A 17816-nucleotide genomic window follows, 5' to 3' on the forward strand; every position below is an offset into this window, starting at 1 on the left:
ATCCCCTTTCTCAACAGCACTGGCCAGGATACTGGGGAAGGACTCCAGTACTGGCCCCCTCATATTGCCACCCAGCACCAGCAGGGGATTAATGGGCTGGTTGCTAATGGACAGGCATTTTTTATGTGTGGCCGTAATGCCTACAAGTGGCTCCCACATGGGTGGCATGGAAGTTGCTATAAAGGATTCCTTGCCCCTCCCCTCTGTGTTGTGGCCCACGCTCCCTCAGGTCGCCCCAGGTACTACCGGTCCCTGAGAGCTACCCTTGAACCCATCGGTGAGGGAGACAGGTTTGGAATGATATTCCTCCCTTCTTATGGAGTAGGGCGAATGGCCCAACTTTATAAGAGACTTTCTGTATTCCTTACTCAATTTGCCAATGACACCCTGGCCATAGACAAAGGCATAAGTTCTGAGTTATACCAACTCCGGTTATTATCCCTGCAAAATCGCCAGACCCTAGATTATATTTTGGCCTCACGGGGCGGGGTCTGTGCCCTTATTGGGGACGAATGTTGTATTTATGTCCCAGAATCTTCACAGGATATTAACAAGCACATCCTGTCAGTTGAACGGGCCTTTAACCTGTGGAAGGCCCAGGAAGCAGAACCTACTATTTTTGATTCCCTCTGGGGTTGGTTACCTGATCTAGGGGGATTAGGGGGAGGTATTGTTCGCCTCCTGCTCACAGGTATTGTAATCTGTTTTGTTCTCTTTCTTTTGCTCACTTGCTGTAAAGCACTTATACATAAGCTTTGTACCCCCCATTCCCCAGATGTTCCCTTGTGCCCCTTAATTGATGACCCTGATTGTATGGAACTTAATCACTTTTTGTCTTCAGAGTATGAGAAAACTCTGCCAAAGGTTGTTGAGTGTTCTCAAAGGAGGAATTGTTGGTGTCACTGGGCGTAGCTACCAGGTAACTTGGGGGGGTGGAAGACCATGAGTGTCGATGAAGCCCCCCTGCTCTGGGTCTAAGTGAGCCACAGTAACTCCATCTTGTGAACTTTAACCAACCTAAATGCTAACAGCCTAAAAGCAGAATATGTGAGAGTCAGCTTTTCTAGCAGACAGCTGCGGTCCTGTTTAACTAGCAAAAATAGTGATAAGAGGGGGAGAAGTCTTCATGTGCCTGAGCTGACAAGGCCAACAGATAAACATGCGGATGAGAACTTTTCTAACAAGCTATAATGTAATGCCTAATGTAGCTGCAGTTAACAAGGGAGGGGTAGGGGGGAATGAAACAAAGGCTTTAACAAACAGCTTGACATATAAAAAGGGAAAATTGCTTGTTTTTGTTGCGCTGGATTTGAGATACTGTTTCTCCTAGTGCCTGCTTTGAGATCTCAAATAAACTTTGTTTTGCTTCTCCACCTTGGTGTGTTTATTGGAGCGAAGCACAGCGGGCAACGAACCACTGTTGTTGTCGCCTTAGGCCTTTGTGCCGGCAACACCCTGGCCGCAGCAACCGCAGTTCGAATCCAGATCATGACATTGCTTTTTGGGGGGAGGGGCTATCCTGCAGCACGCCTCGTGGCTCAGTCTGATGGCGTCCGTTTGCAAAGAGAGCCATCAGCCGGTCCTTAGTTTCTGCTTGTTAAAGGCAAGTCAGTGGGGTTCATCGGTCAGAAAAAGAGTCCCAGGACTTCTTGCTGGGCGCCAGGGTCCAAAAGCAGCGCATTCCCTCCTGGAAAGGGCTGTGTTTCGAATATCCGTTCAGTGCGCATTGAAGGGAAGGATCTGCGTGCCTGGGAAGCTGCGTCCCTCCAGAGGCGCTTGAGAAGCCAAAGGGGCCGTGGATGAGTTTGTGATGAGGTGAGTGTGAAGTGTGGAAGGGGGAGGGTGTCAAGAGGAGGTTTTGAGAGGAAAAAAGGTGCTGCTGAGCTGGTAGGGGAGGGCAAGGTGTTGTGTGAGGAGCTGTGTAGGCCCGGAAAGGCGTCCTGCTGGGCAAGGGCAGGTGAGGAGGGCCAGGGCTTTTCCCAGGGCTGTTGCTGCGGCCAAAGCCTTTGGGAAGCAGAAGAGGGCCAGGGGTGTTGTTGCCTGCTGGGGCCCACGCGACAGTGTAGGTGTATGCTGACCATAGCTGGTCTATGGGAGCTGGGGCCACTCACCATGCCCCTTTCCTCGTTAGTATAGTGGTGAGTATCCCCGCCTGTCACGCGGGAGACCGGGGTTCGATTCCCTGACGGGGAGGGGGACCCCTTTTGAAGGGGGGGACAAAGAAATCCCTGGCCTGCCCACCACATGCCTTGCATTCTCCTTCTACGGCCACTTCCCTTCACACCCCGCACTGATGGCTTTCACCTCCAGAGAGACAATTACCTCGCAAAGACACGCTCGCCCTAGCCAAAGCTTCGGGGCCTGCACGTGGGGGCACGTTTCAGAGCGGCAAAGGGAAATAGGCTGGCCAGGGGCATGAGGACAATGACCCAGACAAACGGGGAGGGACTTGGTCCAGGGGTGGAGGAAGACAGAAAAAGGGACAGGCATGGGATTGGCTTCCTGTCTTTTTTCCTTTGCTCAGCATTTGACCTGTGACTGTAATGGGGAGACTTGAGAAAGACCTGTGGCCGCCGGCGAGGTAGGTGGCCGCCCCGATAGCACAGAGCTGAGCATTTTCCGCTGGGCTGCTGCCTGCACCTGCAGCGCCTGGCCGTGATCGTACAGTGGTTAGTACTCTGCGCCGTAGCCGCAGCAACCTTGTTTCGAATCCGGGTCACGGCACTGCTTTTTGGTGGGGAGGGGCTATCCTGCAGCACGCCTTGTGGTTTTTCCATCCTGGTGTTACAGAGATAGTGTACTTTCTTTCTTTCTTTTAATAAAATCCTTTTCTTTTTAGAACCTGATTGATTTTTTCCCTTGTTTGGATTTTCAGGGGAAGTGGAGGGGGAAAAGTGAATCCCTCTTTGTTTGATTCAAGGAGTTTGAATCAAGGTATCTTTCCCAACAACTAGGAGAGGGGGAAGAAGGTGGGGGAATGGTTTATTTCCCGTAGGGTTAAGAGTCAAGGAGTTTGGATCTGTGTTCCCCAGGGAAGGTTTGGGGGAACAGGGCGTGTGCTAGACACTGGAACTTCTAGAGGGTGGCAGCTTTACCAGATCGAAACTGGGATTTAAGTTGAGAGGGGCCCATGCAGGTCCCCATCTTGTGGATGCTAAAGTTCGAAGTGGGGAATAAACCTATGACGGGGCGATGCCCGCATTCTCCCAGCCTGTCGACTAAGGGCTCCTGATGAGCGTGGTGGACGGGAGAGTCAGCCATCTGACTTTTGGCCTTGCTGCCCGTAGCGGTCAGGCCAAAAAATCAAAATCCATCCTCCCCAGGCCCACAGCCACCCAGGGGCTCCTCTGCACCATCTTGCCTCCACGAGTGCCGCACTCTGACCAGCTGAACCAGGCAAGCCACGGGAAACTTCTCAAGGTCTTCCCCTGGTGTGGGCTTGGATGTGAAAAGCACCTGGCCGTTCATCAGCTGTTGCAAGAAGTGTGCAGAGTAGGAGTAGCGATGGGGCTGTAGCTTTCCACAGCATCTCAATTTGGGCAGCTTTCCATTCCCCTTTTCTGTGTAATGTCCCTCCCATGGGTTTCACTTGCGGAGCTGTACGACTCTGGCAGGGTGGCCATTTAAAAATCTTTTCCTTGCTTTTCTTTTTCGCCTGGCCCCAGCGTTAGGACCGTTTGGGTGTTTCAGTGGGTGTGTTTTCCCATTTGGAGGCATTTGGAAGTTTGGAAGGGGAGCCGAAAGAGGAGTCTTTTTCACAAGCAAGTTGGCTTTCTGCACAGGTAGGGCCCTTGGCCGTAAAGCTTAGCTCCGTCAGTGCGTCTGCATGGGGTTCCTCCAGTGCCTCAAGAGCCCGTGCTAAACTCTTGGTGTGGGGCGTTTGGCTTGCGCCAGTCAGAGTGCAGTGCCTGCGTCTTCCCAGAGCTGGCTCCCGTGAGGCGCGCATAACTTGGCAGGAAAGGGGTAGAAGAGAAAGCAAGTGAAGCTGACTTGGAGTGATGGTGCCCCTGGGCGGAGTGGTCCTCCTGCTCCTTCCTGTCGGAGGGGTGGGCTTGGGGGGTCTGGCTGTGGGCGGTGGGAGGATGGTGTCCAGGGAAGTCCCAAAGGTCACCCTGCGCCAGCGGAGTGTGAAGCCTCTCCCCTAGGTTGGGGTGCCGAGTATTAAGCCTTCCTCTGTGGCTTGGGCTGGGGAGCGTGATCCGGCGTCGGGTACATTTGGGTGGAGCCGGCGGCCGGCAAGAATTCGGGCCATCAGGTCAACCGCCTGTGGACAATGGGGGCGAGCCGGCAGGCCTGCGATTTTGGCTTCGCGGGCGTGCAGCTCAAGCCTGGCCTCCTATGAGCCTGGAAGGCAGCTGGCCGGGCTCACCCGTCTCCAAGTTCCTTTCAGGCAGCAGGTGGAGCGAGGAGCCCAGGGAGGGGAGCCCAAGGAGGTGTCAGGAGCTTGGTGCTGCCCGGCGCCTGTGCCCAGCAGGGCTCTTGCCCGCTCCCGGCCCACCAGGTTTTGGCCTCTGCCACCCCTAGCAGTCAGCCAAAAGAGCAGAAGCCACCCTCTCCCTCCCGGAGTGGCCAGCATAGGGCTTGAACCCATGACCTTGGCGTTATTAGCACCACGCTCTAACCAACTGAGCTAGCCGGCCGACGGCAAGCCCTGTCTTGCCTGACCCTTTTGGAAGGAGTCACTGGCTGGCGCGGGGAACGATGTGGCCTCCGTTATCGAATGGATGGATCGAGACACCACCTACCAAGGTAGGGGAATTAGCTCAAGTGGTAGAGCGCTCGCTTTGCATGCGAGAGGCAGCAGGATCAATGCCTGCATTCTCCAGTGGCAAGGCAGCTGCGGGGCTGTCTCTTGCCCTTCTTTTAGAAGCCATGGACAGTCAGCTGGCTCAGCTCCTCCAGTGGCCTCCATCCCTCTCCCCGCTTGGCCTCCCAGAAAGCCAGCCCTTGCGGAGCACAAAGCTCTTCCTCCCCGGCCCTTCTCCCCCTTGCGCTGACTGGGAGGCTGGAGACAGCTGGGGGAAGTTAGCTCAAATGGAAGAGCATGGGAGAAGTAGTCAGACCCATACACACATTCTCCAGCCTGCTCTGCTCTGCTCTGCTCTGCTGTGTTGGGCTCTAGTGGGGGACCTGCACCTTTCTTTCTGAGCTCTCACTGGAGCACAATCCCTTTCCTCCTCCCTCCCTGCTAGTCTACACCAAGCTCATTGGCCGGGAGGGAGAGCCACTCAAATACAGAATTACTCACATCCCAGGGTCCATGAAGGGAATGAGGAGATGGGCGGGGTGGCACGCGATACCAGCTCAGCTGAGACCGTGAGACCTCACGGGCAGCCTCCTGATCTCAGGCAGCATGGCAGCCGTGGAGCAGAGCAGAGCACGCAGACAGCTTGGAGACAGCCAAAGCGGGGAAGGGCTGCGTTGGTCTGGAAGAGGGAGTCGGTGGCTGTCTATCCTGGCGGAGGCAGGGTCGTTTTGCTGTATGCTGGGCCAGGGGCCAGGGAGCCTGCTAGAGTTGCTGAGCTGGGCCTGCTCCTGGCTTTGCTTGGGTTAGAGGAAAGTGGTGAAGATAGGAATGGCCCTCCTGGGTGAGACCGATGGTCCAGCTAGGCCACTATCCCGTCTTCTGACAGTAACCGATGCCAGGCGCTTCAGAGGCAATGGCCAGAGCAGGCAATCGTCAAGTGATCTATCCCTGCGTTGTCTTCTGAAGTTTGGTGCTTGTTTCAGGGGCTAACTCTCAGCCCAGACACACTCCAGGGAGGGAGCGTTGGTGTTTGTGCCAAGGAGCGTGGCTGGGACTCGGACCCTCTTCCCCAGCTCTGGGTAGCACGCCCCCCTGCCCCCATTTCAGGCTGTGTTCTGCTTAAGGCCACAGACCCATTGCCTTTTTTTGCCCGGTGCCTGAGAGTCAGGCCAGCTGTGGGGAATTAACTCAAGCGGCAGAGCGCTCGCTTTGCATGCAAGAGGTAGTGGGTGGCGATGCCCGCATTCTCTGAGCCTGTCGACTAAGGGCTCCTGATGAGCGTGGTGGACGGGAGAGTCGGCCATCTGACTTTTGGCCTTGCTGCCCGTAGCGGTCAAGCTGAAAAATCAAAAGCCATCCTCCCCAGGCCCACAGCCACCCAGGCGCTCCTCTGCACCATCTTGCCTGAGCCGGTGGAAGTGGAGCCTGGAACTGAGCTGATGCGCTGAGGGTTATTTGCACTGTGCTTTTCACATGGAGGTGAAAACACGGGGCACAGATCTTTGAGCACAACCCCCGTCCTGAGGAATGTGGGGGGGGGGGCTGCATAAAGAGAGACCGGCTCTCCCTGGCGGGGCTGCAGCGTCTCTTCACAGGGTCCGTCCCACTGGCAATTCGTACCATTGTTTTGAAAGCCTCCTTTTCTGGCCTGGCTCCCCTCCCTTTAGGGAGACTGGTAACCCCAAACTTCCCAGAAACCATCATAGCGAGGCCAATCTGAGCACAGACACCTGCTCAGTACCCTGGGGTGCAGCCCTGAACTCCGGCAATCAGCTACACTCAGCTGCCCACCCAACAAGCGTTACACGGAAGAGCCTTCATGCCCCACGTGTTCAGGTCCCTCCCAGCACCAGCTTTAAACTCCGCTGCTCAGTTCTACGCTTTGGCCACACGGGGGCAGCCTGGAGCTCAGCCAACGCCTCCCGTTGCTGGTTGCGTTTCCCGCTCCTCGTGGCAGGTTCACACCCCACAGGCAGATCTCTGAATCGGAGCCGAACCGTTCCCCAAATCCAGCGCTTTAGCAGCAGCTTTGCTAGGAAAGCACTGACATCCCCAAGTAAAGTAAGAGCCAGAGCGCTGTGTCCAGGATCTTCTATTGGGCCCCTCACCGTGGTGTCTGTCAGGCACAAGGAGAAACCAGGGAAATGTTTTCATGGCGTTTAAGGGCAGAAGGGGCCATTAGCTCAGCTAGTCTGACCCCCAGATAAGAACATTGTGTGGAGGGAGTGGGAGGAAGGTTGTCTGGCAGATATGTAAAGGGGGACTGTGTCTCCCTGTCTGGCCCAGGCTCCTTGGAGGAAGTGATCTCAGTGTGTCTGGCTGTCTCCATTCCTCCCACCCATAAGAATCTCTGGTGTGTGGGTGCACCCTAGACCATTAAGGATCTCTGGTGGGTGGGTGTCTCTCTCCCCTAGTCAGGATCTCTGGGGTGTGGCTGTATAAAAAGAGACTTTGATGCACCCAGTCTGGGCTGCCATCATGGAACAGACCAGGTCCTTCTGTGGAGGGTTTGCGTTCCTCCAAGGCCGTGATCTCAGTGTGTGTGGGTGTCCCTGGTCCTTGAACCCTTAACAATCCCTGGTGCGTGGGTGCGCTGGGCCCCATTACAATCCCCTCTGTCTTACCCCCATGAGGGATCCGGTGGATGTGGGTGTTCTCCATGCTACTGGGGGTGTCTGGTGCCCCTGTCCCTCCTGGTTAATAGTGAATTGTGTGGGTGCCCCCCCGCCCGTTAAGGATCTGTGTTGTGTGGATGCCCCCATTCTTCTCATTAAGAATGGTGCAACAGAGCATATGGGTGTGTCCCCCACCCCATGAACTAGCTCCCGTGTGTGGTTCCCCTGCCCCCATCCAGGCTCTGTGGGTGTCGCTGTTCCTCTTTTCAAGATCCGTGTTGCTTGGGTGCAAGTCAGATTCTCCAGCGTGTGGGTTCACCCATCCCCCCATCCAGGCTCTGTGGCGTAGGGGTGTCTAAAGAGAGACCGTGTCTCACTGTCTTGCCCAGGCTACGCTGCAGGGGCTATTCACAGGCGCAACCCCACTACTGATGAGCCCAGGAGTTTTGACCTGCTCCATTTCTGACCTCCTTAGGCAACCTCGAGACCCCAAGCTTCCCTGGAATCACCATATTGATGCTGAACTTAGTGCGGACACCTGATCAGCACAGCCCCCTGCAGCCCAGAACTCCTGAGCTCAAGCGCTCCGCTAGCCTCAGCCTCCGGGATCACAGGCACCAGCCACAGAGCCCAGCTTGTTTTGCAGCTTGGCAGCTGGAGCTTTAAACTTTGCTTGTGAGCTCTGTGCCTTGGCCAAACGGGGACAGCCTGGGACTGGGAAATGCTCCTGCTCCCCCCGCCCCCCGTCTCATGTCGAGCTGCAGGCGCCGCTGTCCTGCCAGGTAAGATCCCAGATGTTTCGGTGCCTCTTTCCCCCGCCCAGGTGTCCGGGTACCTCTGCCCCCCATACAGAATCCTGGGTGTGTGGGTGTCCGTCCCTCTGCAGAGGATCCCGGAGTGTGGATGCCCTTGTCCCCCCCTACAAGATCCTGGGTGTGTGGGTGCCACTCTCCCCCCCAGCAGATCTCTGATGGGTGGGTCCCCAGGGTGTGAGTGCTCCCATCCCCCGATACAGGCTGGGGGGGTCTAACTGGCTCTCCCTGTCCTGCCCAGGCTGTGCTACAGCAGCTGTTCACAGGGGCAGCAACCCCACTGTCACCCTGCAGCTTTAACCTGCTCCAGGGGTGACCTGCTTCACCCTCCTGTGGGAGCCCGGGGACCCCGAACTTCCCAGAATCACCTGATTGATGCCGAGCTTAGCACAGACACCGGCTCAGCCTGGCAGGGAGCTGCCCTGAGCCCTGACAATCAGCTTCCCTCCGCCTCCTGCTGCACAGCGAGGATCCCACGCGAGAGGCTTTTTGCCCAGTTTGTTCAGGAGCGTCCCAGGCTCCAGCTGTAAACTCTGCTCGTCAGTTCTAATCTTTGGCCACACGGGGGCGGCACTAACGGTCCCATCTAAACGCTATTTGCGATTGACCCTTCGGATCGCAGATTGTAACCCGCGGGCAGATCTCTGAGTGCAGCCAAATCCCTCCCCAAACTAAACATTGAAGCAGCAGCTCCCGTTGGAAAGATCAGAATTTTTGCCTTTAAAAACAAGGAAAATGTCTACAGCGAGAGACTGAAGAAGCTCAATTGATTTCACTGACTGGAGGCTAAGAGGCAATTTAATCACTGGTTTAAATACGTTTTACAAATTCCCAGAGGGGGGGATATGTGATTTAAAGGTTCTTTAATTCACCAGACAAAGACTGAACAAGGCCCCATTGGCTTGCAGTCGATGTAAGAAAATCCCAACTGGAAATGACCATGTTTTAACCGTGAGGCTAATTATCTAGTGGAACAAGCTCGGCAAGGGAGGTGGTAAATTCCCCATCACTTGCAGTTTGTAAATCAAGACTGCAGCTCTTGCTGCAAGACACCTGGTGTGAGGGTGTCCCTGTTCTGCGTTTCGGGATCCCTGGTCCATGGTGCCTCCCTCCCACCAGTTCAGGATCCCCACAATGGGTGCTCCCATCCCCCCATCCAGTCTCTGCAGGGGAGGGGGGGTGTCTAAAAAGAGACTGTGTCTCACTGCCTTGCCCAGGCTACGCTGCAGGGGCTACTCACAGGCGCGATCCCACTACTGATCAGCACGGGAGATTTGACCTGCCCCGTTTCTAACCTGGGCTGGTTCACCCCTCCTTAGGCAACCTGGGGACCCCAAGCTTCCCCGGGATCACCATATTGATGCCGAGCTTAGTACGGACACCCGATCGGCACAGCCCCCCGACCAGGCCAGAGAGAGCAGCAGGTTTCCCCTATTGTTTCCTGCTCTTGTTTTCTTGACTAGTTTCTCCTCTGCACCAACTTGCTCTTTTGCTTTGTGAGCCTGGCTAGCTCAGTGGGCAGGGCATCACACTTTTAATCTTAGGGTCCAGGGTTCAAGTCCCTGGTCAGGTGATAAACTGCTCACCAAGATCTTAAGTTGTCTTGCTTGAGTCCTCTTTGATGTTACTTTTTCTCTGCAGGATTTTCCCTTTCCTCAGAAGGGCCTTTTTGTGTGTGGGTTTGAAGGGGCAACTTCCTGACAGCCCCTCTGTCCTCACAGCCTGGAGGAATGAAGGCCTCTGGGCATAGAGCATGTTCCTCCCCTGCACACACACTCACACACACACACACACACAGAATATCCCTAAGGAATTAGAATCACCTGCTGCCTTCTCCTGTCCTGCTGGATCCCCAAACGAGGATGCTCTTCAGCCTAAACCCATGTCCCCTCTTTTCCCAGTGCCCCTCAGTCCCAACCCTCAATCCCTCCTATGCTCACTGCTCCTCACTCCCAACCAGAGCCTGCTCCTCTTCACCCTTCTCCTCTGTCCCAACCCACAGCCCCCTCCTATTCCCAGTGCCCCTCAATCCCAACCCACAGCCCCCTCCTATTCCCAGTGCCCCTCAATCCCAACCCACAGCCCCCTCCTATTCCCAGTGCTCCTCAATCCCAACCCACGGCTCCCTCCTTCCCTCCAGCAGCAGGTGCTTCAGACCCCCTCAGGAAGATTTTCTTGCAAGGTTTCATGTATGAGTCTGCATGTGGATTTTACAGTATGTTGGAAATAGGTTGGGTTGCTTGCCGAAATGATCACTTGTGGCTGGTGTTGGATTCCCAGTCTCCATGTGATAGGGGCAGGAGAAATAAAGGGTTGTTATCCTTGTTGTGTGAATCGAGGGCAGCACAACTGTGCTTGGCAGACCCCGATAGAGGGACTCACCCTCAATGCAATAGCACTTGCTAGGCAGGGGACATACGGTGCCTTCTTATTTTCCTCCTTTTCCACCCAGGATGGCAGGTGAACTCTACAGAAGCACCTCTGGGCTTGCACTGACTAAGGACAACAGCTGTGAATGGGGTGCAGAGAGGGGATGGCTCATGTTAAAGGACTTTTGGTTGCCGGACATACAAATCGTAGGGAGAAGGACACTGCCCAGCTTATTTGGGGAGTGGGTCTTTCCCTCATGGTTTATGTTAATGTGTTGGGGCTGCTGACATGACTTCTGCTAACCCTGGGCTTACATTGCAGTGTAGACATACCCTGAGAGGGCATCTATACTGTGATAAAATCCCGCTGGCCTGGATGATCTGATTTGGGCTCCTGGGGCTCAGGTTGTGGGGCTAAAAACTGCAGTGCAGACATTTGGTCTCAGACTGGAGCCCAGGCTCAGAGACCCTCACCCCTCGTGGGGTCTCAGAGGCTGGGCTCAAGCCCAAGTGTCTACACTGTAATTTTATAACCCTGCAGCACAATCCCCACAAGCCTGAATCAGCTGACCCAGGGTTTGAGAATAGTGACTTGGGAGTGTTAATGGCAGTGTAGACATAATGCTAGGCTATGTCCATACTGCAATGAAACACCCAGCGCTGTCCCGTGCCAGTGCAAGCTCCCAGGCTAGGGCCGTGGGGTGGTAAATTGGTAGCGTAGACATCTCGGCTCAGGCTCAATACCGGGCTCTGGGAGCCCTCAAGGTTGGGAGGGAGTTTAGCAAGCAAAAAAGGTAGAACGGCAGTGGAGTATTACCCTGGACTCAATGGCATTTCTCCATTGGTCTGTCTGCTTTGGGGCAGGGACAATAACACGTCCTGCTGCATTCGTTATTTCAAAGGGTGGTTTAGGATTTTCATTCTCACACACGGTGCACAAAGCAGGACTCAACCCTCGGTGCAAACTAAATGAGCTGCCCACAGGTTCTCTCAGCAACAACGAGCCATTCAGTGTGAGAGCCCAGACCTGCCCCTGTCCCAGAGGAAGCAGGATCATCTGTGACAGGCTGGAACACTGACCTATCAGCTCTTAACTCCCAAACTTTCAGTAAGTCTGTTATCAGTGCCTGTGAGTATATTTTAAACAACTATACTGGGCTGGACCAAAGAGCACTGTGTTTTGTCCTCCCACAGTAGCCAATACCAGGTTGCCCAAGAGTTAGTCAACAAGGCACCACTGGCAATTGAACCCAGGATCTCCTATTTACAAGGCAGGTGCTTTAACCAGCTAAGCCATGGTGCCTGCCTGTGGCAACAGCACAGTGTCTGCCCACACCTGACTCCCTACCATCCCCACTGGGGCCTGAAAAGATTTGCTTGTGTTTGGATTCTGCAAAGCAGAGGAGCAGGTGAGGTTTTCCTTGCAAGCTGTGTGTGTGTGTGTGTGTGTGTGTGTTTGTGTGTGTGAATCTTTGGCCAGGTCTGCACTACAAGGTTACTTCAGCATCATTATATTGCTCAGATGTGTGAAAAACACACAACGCTCCCTCGGTCAGCAGTTTTTGGCTGGTGCACACACTGCAATACCACGTCTGGCGACAAAATTGCCCTGTTTTGGTGACAAAATAAAACTACCTCGACGAGAGGCCTAGTGCTTTTTGCAGCAAACTTAAAGTGACAAATGTCAGTGTAAATGCTGCTGGTCATTATTTATCACCATAACTGGCCTCCACCAGTATCCCACCATGCCTGTCGTGAACTCGCCTGCCCTGCATTCCTGCTACAGAGGCTGGGCCCCTCCCCTTTCATAGCTCCAGAAAGTTCTGACAGCTGAGCCACTATCTATACCGGTATTAGCTTGATAGAACTGCATTGCCAGCCTAAGAAATGTAATTACACCAACCTAATTTTGTAGTGTAGACCTGTCCAAAGAATCACACACACACCTTGGGAGCAAAACTTCATCTGCTTCTCTGCTTTATAGAATACAAAAACGAACAACACTTCTCAGGGCCCAGTGGGGATTGGCAGAGAGTCAGGTGTGGGCCATCTTTATCCCAGGAGAGATGGACTCTAAGGGTACGTCTCCATTGCAATGGAAGCCCAGGTGTGGCACGCTGTGCTCAGAGCAGCACCGGGAAGCCCCATATTCACCACTCTCATATAATGATGACATGGGTTGTTCAAAGTCTGTCTTGTGATGTATCATTTCAAAAGTCTTGATCTGTTGAAGATTAATATCGTGTTGGATTGTGTGTGCTCGCATTGGTTGGGAAGTTATGAAGTTTTGCTCTGTGTGTTTTACTGAGATATGTTATGAGGTTGAGAAATGCCCCCCACCAGCCTTTCAGGTGTGACAAGGGAGGAGCCAGACTCGCTGCTGGCCCGTTGAAGGGATCCACAATCCCAAAGACTATCCCAGGAACCGTGTACAATGCAGACTTCTCCGAGATAGCACAGAGACAATGGACACTGCTTGACTCACATGGTAACAAAGGAGCTTCCTAGCAAGTTGGAAGAAACTATGAAAGAGGGGAAGAGACATCATGACTTGGCCTCTCTCCCCCACAACTCAGCAGCTGGAAACACACCTGGAGGACAAAGACTGAACTGATTCAGAAATCAGAAGAGAATAATAACAATAATACTTTCAAACCAAAGTCCCCAAACAGACTAGTATTAGTTTTTCAGCAGAAAATTTTCAGTTTGGGGAATTTTGTTTTCTCAGTCAGACCTTGCCAAGGGAAGCAGGGAGAAAATGTTGGAGTTGCCTCCTTCAGAACAGCTTGGCCTAGACACTAGCTCTGGTTCACTGCTCTGGCCTTGCTCGGGGTGAGGGTATTTTAATAATTTGGGCAGGTCCCAGGGTGTTTGGGGGAGATGATGAGGATGTTCCCTTTTGAGATAAAAACTAAGAAATACAGCACTAGAGAATTTCTTTTTTAAAGAAATCTGGGATTTAGACATTTTATTTAAAGCAAGGGAGTTCTGAGTTTCTGAGAAGGTTTTTGTTTGCAAGAAGCAACATTGTTTGATCTGTCATTGTACCAAAGGGGGAGATGGTTGTCTACAAAGGAGGGGTGAAAACTAAACGCATCCGATGAAAATGGGATTTGAATCCATGCGTGCAAAGCACAATGGATTAGCAGTCCATCACCTTAACCACTCGGCCACCTCATCTGAGCTGTTAGAAAACTGGACAGGAGGAGAAATCTAAGGTCAGCAGAGCTAGGGACAATAAGGAGTTTTTAAATACTAAGCGGAAGCAGGGGCTGAATGAGCTCCCCCCTCACATCTAGTGAGGAGCTGGGGGAAAGACTTCAGGAACAGACCGTGTTTGCATAGACACACCTACTCTGCCTAGCTATGCAGCATGATGGGGCCGCTTTCCCAAAATGACCAGTTTTGGCTGGTGGCGGGTTACAAATCACTTTAGGATTGAGTGGAATGAAACGTTATTATCCTTCCTGCATGAGTGAAGGGCAGCAGAACAGACCTAGTCCGTCCTGATGGAGGGGTCAGTGGGTGAGAAATAGCTTTTATTGGACTGCATAGATGTGATTGAGAACATCACCCTAAACCAGTGGTCCCCAAACATTTCACACTGTGCCCTCTTAGCCATGGCTGTGGCCCCTCGGAAGCCGCAGTCAAGAACCGAGGCTGGGAGTGGGGCTGTTGCTTGCTGGGGAGAGGGGTGCAGACAGAGGTAAGGGGGTCGAGGCTGAGCTGGGAGCCAGAGGCCCAGGCTGAGGGTGGGGTTGGGGAAGAGCTGGGGCAGAGTGGGGCTGAGTGCTGCTCCCTCCATGGGGGCTGGCTCAGGCCCTGAGGTGCCCCCATGAATGTTCCTCTGTGTCCCCCTAGGAGTCATGCCCCACATTTTGGGGACCACTGAACCCTACTCGCTAAGCAGGGGCTAGTGATGCCAAAGCCCAGGGAAAGGGAGAACAAGTGCGGGGCCCCAGCACTGGAGCCATGTGAAGGGGCTGCAGGAGAGGGGCAATGGCTGGTGGCCCAGGGAGTTAAGGGCAAAGGGGGCACAGGAGGGGGCAGGAGTTAGGGGTGAAGGAGGCGCAAGGGTTGGGAGTGCAGGAGCTAGCGGTAAAGGGGGAGTGGGGATCGTCCAGGGGCAATGGGGAAGTGCCAAAGTACAAGCTTTGCCCAGGGCACCATTTCCCCTAACGCTGGTCTGAGCAAACAACTGGAAATGACCCTTCAGTGAGACCAGAACCATCGTGTAGAAAAGCCTCTTTGTTAAGTGGTGGTGGCTGAGGGCTTAGGGAGATGGGTTAGAAAGCAACAGGCGTCTTTCTGTGGAGGTTTGATTCTTGCCTGCTGGGCAAGGCTGGTGTGTGGTGTCTCCATGGCTGCACGTTCAGTGTCTGATCTGCCACAGGGAGCCAAGTCTAGACATATTCAGAGGCTCTATGCCAGGGTTTCTCAAACTTCCTTTCACTGTAACCCCCTTCTGCCAAAAAAAAAAAACAACTTACTACATGGCCCTGGAAAGAGGGACCAAGCCCCTTCACACTGGGCAGAGGCAGAGGAAACAAAGCCTGAGCCCTGCCCCAGTTAGGGGAGGGCAAAACCAGAGCTTGAGGGATTCAGCCCTGGGTGGTGGGGTTCAGACATTTGGCTTCAGCCCCAGGCCCCAACAAGTCTAATGCCAGCCCTGGTGACCCCATTAAATCAGAGTCACATCCCACTTTGGGGTCCTGACCCACAGTTTGAGAACCACTGCTCTATGCTGAGGGGAGAGAGTTTTCCTGTGGGTGCAGTTATGCCACTTTGCAAGAGGTGGCAGCTATGTCAGTGGGAGAAGCTATATTGGTGGGTGTGCAAGCTGTGGTGTTTACCACATTTAAGAAGTTTAATCAAACCCCATTTTTAAAACCACCTGTGGTCTGGGAATGGCAAAGGACCTCGATGAAGCAGGGTCTGTCCTTCAAAGTCCTGGAGATCACGATTCCATACTCAGGTCATTGTGGGGGTATAGCTCAGTGGTAGAGTGCTTGACTGCAGCTCAAGTGATCCTCAAGTGGTCAGATTAGATGCTCTAATGGTCTCTTCTGGCCATAAAGTTGACTAATTTCTGAAAAACGGAGTGTAGCATTGGGAGCAGCGTCTGATGTTTTCCTGTCTATCCGGCTTGTTTCCTAGAACGAATGCTCCTTGAGTGGGGTGATCCACAGGGAGTAGCTCAAACCTCCACAGTGCCTGGGCAGGGGCAGGACATTAGCACAGCAAGGGAGGGGTGTGGCAGTGACATCACAAAGGCTTTTTGCAGGACCTCAGACTATTGGTCAAAGGTGGTGGGGAGGTGGTGACCTCACAGAGAGATGCTGACATCAGCCAGGCAGGACAGGGGCGAGTGGCCAGGGAAACCTCAGAGACCCCTATGGCTTCGCTTCAGCAAGTCTCCTTCTCCAGGTCTCTCTTTGAGGACTGAGAGAGTATTCGGGTTCACGGACGTGAGCGCCAGGAGGAACCTCTTCCGAGTTTTCTCCTTCCCTTTTCCTGATTTTACTAGAAAACAGCCGTCCCTGTTTAGAAGGTAAGAGCCTCCTGGAGGTTTGAAACCTGTTCAGTCTGATCCATCTGGTGACAGTTGAATTCTAGGCATGGAAAAGACGAGCTTAAGGAGGCAGAATTTTATTTCACACTTGGGATTATGTCCCATAGAATCACTGGGGACATTAGGGTTTGTCCTTTTTGTTTCACCTTTTCCTCCATCCCTCCCTCCCTCCTTTCTCTTTGTCTCTTGCTTCTTTTGTCCTTTCTCCTGTTCCCCTCCCAACACCAGGAGCAGTGTCGGGGTGTGTTTGGGGCGGGGGCAGAGAGGGGGATGGGCGGCACTGGGGGAGGGGGAGCTCGGGGGGGTGTTTGGGGGGGGGGGCAGAGGGGGGACGGGCGGCACTGGGGGAGGGGGCCTCGGGGGGGTGATGGGGCGGGGGCAGAAGAGGGGGATGGGCGGCACTGGGGGAGGGGGAGCTCGGGGGGGGTTGGGGGCGGGGGCAGAGAGGAGGATGGGCGGCACTGGGGGAGGGGGAGCTTGGGGGTGTGTGTTTGGGGGCGTGGGCAGAAGAGGGGGATGGGCAGCACTGGGGGAGGGGGAGCTCTGGGGGGGGTTGGGGGCGGGGGCAGAGAGGAGGATGGGCGGCATTGGGGGAGGGGGAGCTCGGGGGGTGTTGGGGGCGGGGGCAGAGAGGAGGATGGGCGGCACTGGGGGAGGGGGAGCTCGGGGGGGTGTTTGGGGCGGGGGCAGAGGGGGGGCCGCACTGGGGGAGGGGGAGCTCGGGGGGTGTTGGGGGCGGGGGCAGAGAGGGGGATGGGCGGCACAGGGGGAGGGGGAGCTCGGGGGGGGGTTAGGGGCGGGGCCAGAGGGGGGCCACACTGGGGGAGGGGGAGCTCAGGGGGGTGTTGGGGGCGGGAGCAGAAGAGGGGGATGGGCGGCATCGAGGGATCTCGGGGGATGTTGGGGGCGGGGGCAGAAGAGGGGGAGGGGCGGAACTGGGGGAGGGGGAGCTCGGGGGAGTGTTTGGGGCGGGGGCAGAGAGAGGGGGAGGGGCGGCACTGGGGGGAGGGGGAGCTTGGGGGTGTGTTTGGGGGCGGGGGTTAGAGAGGGGGATGGGCGGCACTGGGGGAGGGGGAGCTCGGGGGAGTGTTTGGGGGCGGGGGAAGAGAGGGGGATGGGCGGCACTGGGGGAGGGGGAGCTCGGGGGTGGTTGGGGCAGGGGCAGAAGAGGGGCATGGCCGCCAACGGGGTAGAGCGGGGGGGGTTGGGGGCGGGGCAGAGGGGGGACGGGCAGCACTGGGGGAGGGGGCCCGGGGGGGTGTTTGGGGCTGGGGCAGAAGAGGGGGATGGGCGGCACTGGGGGAGGGGGCCTCGGGGGGGTGATGGGGCGGGGGCAGAAGAGGGGGATGGGCGGCACTGGGGGAGGGGGAGCTCGGGGGGGGGTTGGGGGCGGGGCAGAGAGGGGGATGGGCGGCATTGGGGGAGGGGGAGCTCGGGGGGGGTTGGGGGCGGGGCAGAGAGGGGGATGGGCGGCATTGGGGGAGGGGGAGCTCGGGGGGGGGTTGGGGGCGGGGCAGAGAGGGGGATGGGCGGCATCGGGGGAGGGGGAGCTCGGGGGGGGGTTGGGGGCGGGGCAGAGAGGGGGATGGGCGGCACTGGGGGAGGGGGAGTTCGGGGGGGGTTGGGGGCGGGGGCAGAGAGGGGGAGGGGCGGCATTGGGGGAGGGGGAGCTCGGGGGGGTGTTGGGGCTGCTCAGGAGCC

The 17816-nt window shown here is 55.5% G+C and overlaps 5 non-coding genes across 5 annotated transcripts; 2 read left to right on the forward strand and 3 right to left on the reverse strand.

Annotated features, from left to right (window-relative positions):
• Positions 1 to 2121: 2121 nt before the first annotated feature.
• Positions 2122 to 2193, forward strand: TRNAD-GUC. Its single transcript has one exon. It is a non-coding gene; the product is annotated as a tRNA-Asp (tRNA).
• A 2373-nt stretch (positions 2194 to 4566) lies between these two features.
• TRNAI-AAU lies at positions 4567 to 4640 on the reverse strand. Its single transcript has one exon. It is a non-coding gene; the product is annotated as a tRNA-Ile (tRNA).
• A 112-nt stretch (positions 4641 to 4752) lies between these two features.
• TRNAA-UGC lies at positions 4753 to 4825 on the forward strand. The gene has a single exon. It is a non-coding gene; the product is annotated as a tRNA-Ala (tRNA).
• A 6947-nt stretch (positions 4826 to 11772) lies between these two features.
• Positions 11773 to 11846, reverse strand: TRNAT-UGU. The gene has a single exon. It is a non-coding gene; the product is annotated as a tRNA-Thr (tRNA).
• Positions 11847 to 13641: 1795 nt separating this feature from the next.
• TRNAS-GCU lies at positions 13642 to 13723 on the reverse strand. The gene has a single exon. It is a non-coding gene; the product is annotated as a tRNA-Ser (tRNA).
• Between the last annotated feature and the right edge of the window lie 4093 nt (positions 13724 to 17816).

The sequence above is a fragment of the Mauremys mutica genome, unplaced genomic scaffold (assembly GCF_020497125.1).
Source record: "Mauremys mutica isolate MM-2020 ecotype Southern unplaced genomic scaffold, ASM2049712v1 Super-Scaffold_100101, whole genome shotgun sequence".
NCBI classification, from domain to species: domain Eukaryota; kingdom Metazoa; phylum Chordata; order Testudines; family Geoemydidae; genus Mauremys; species Mauremys mutica.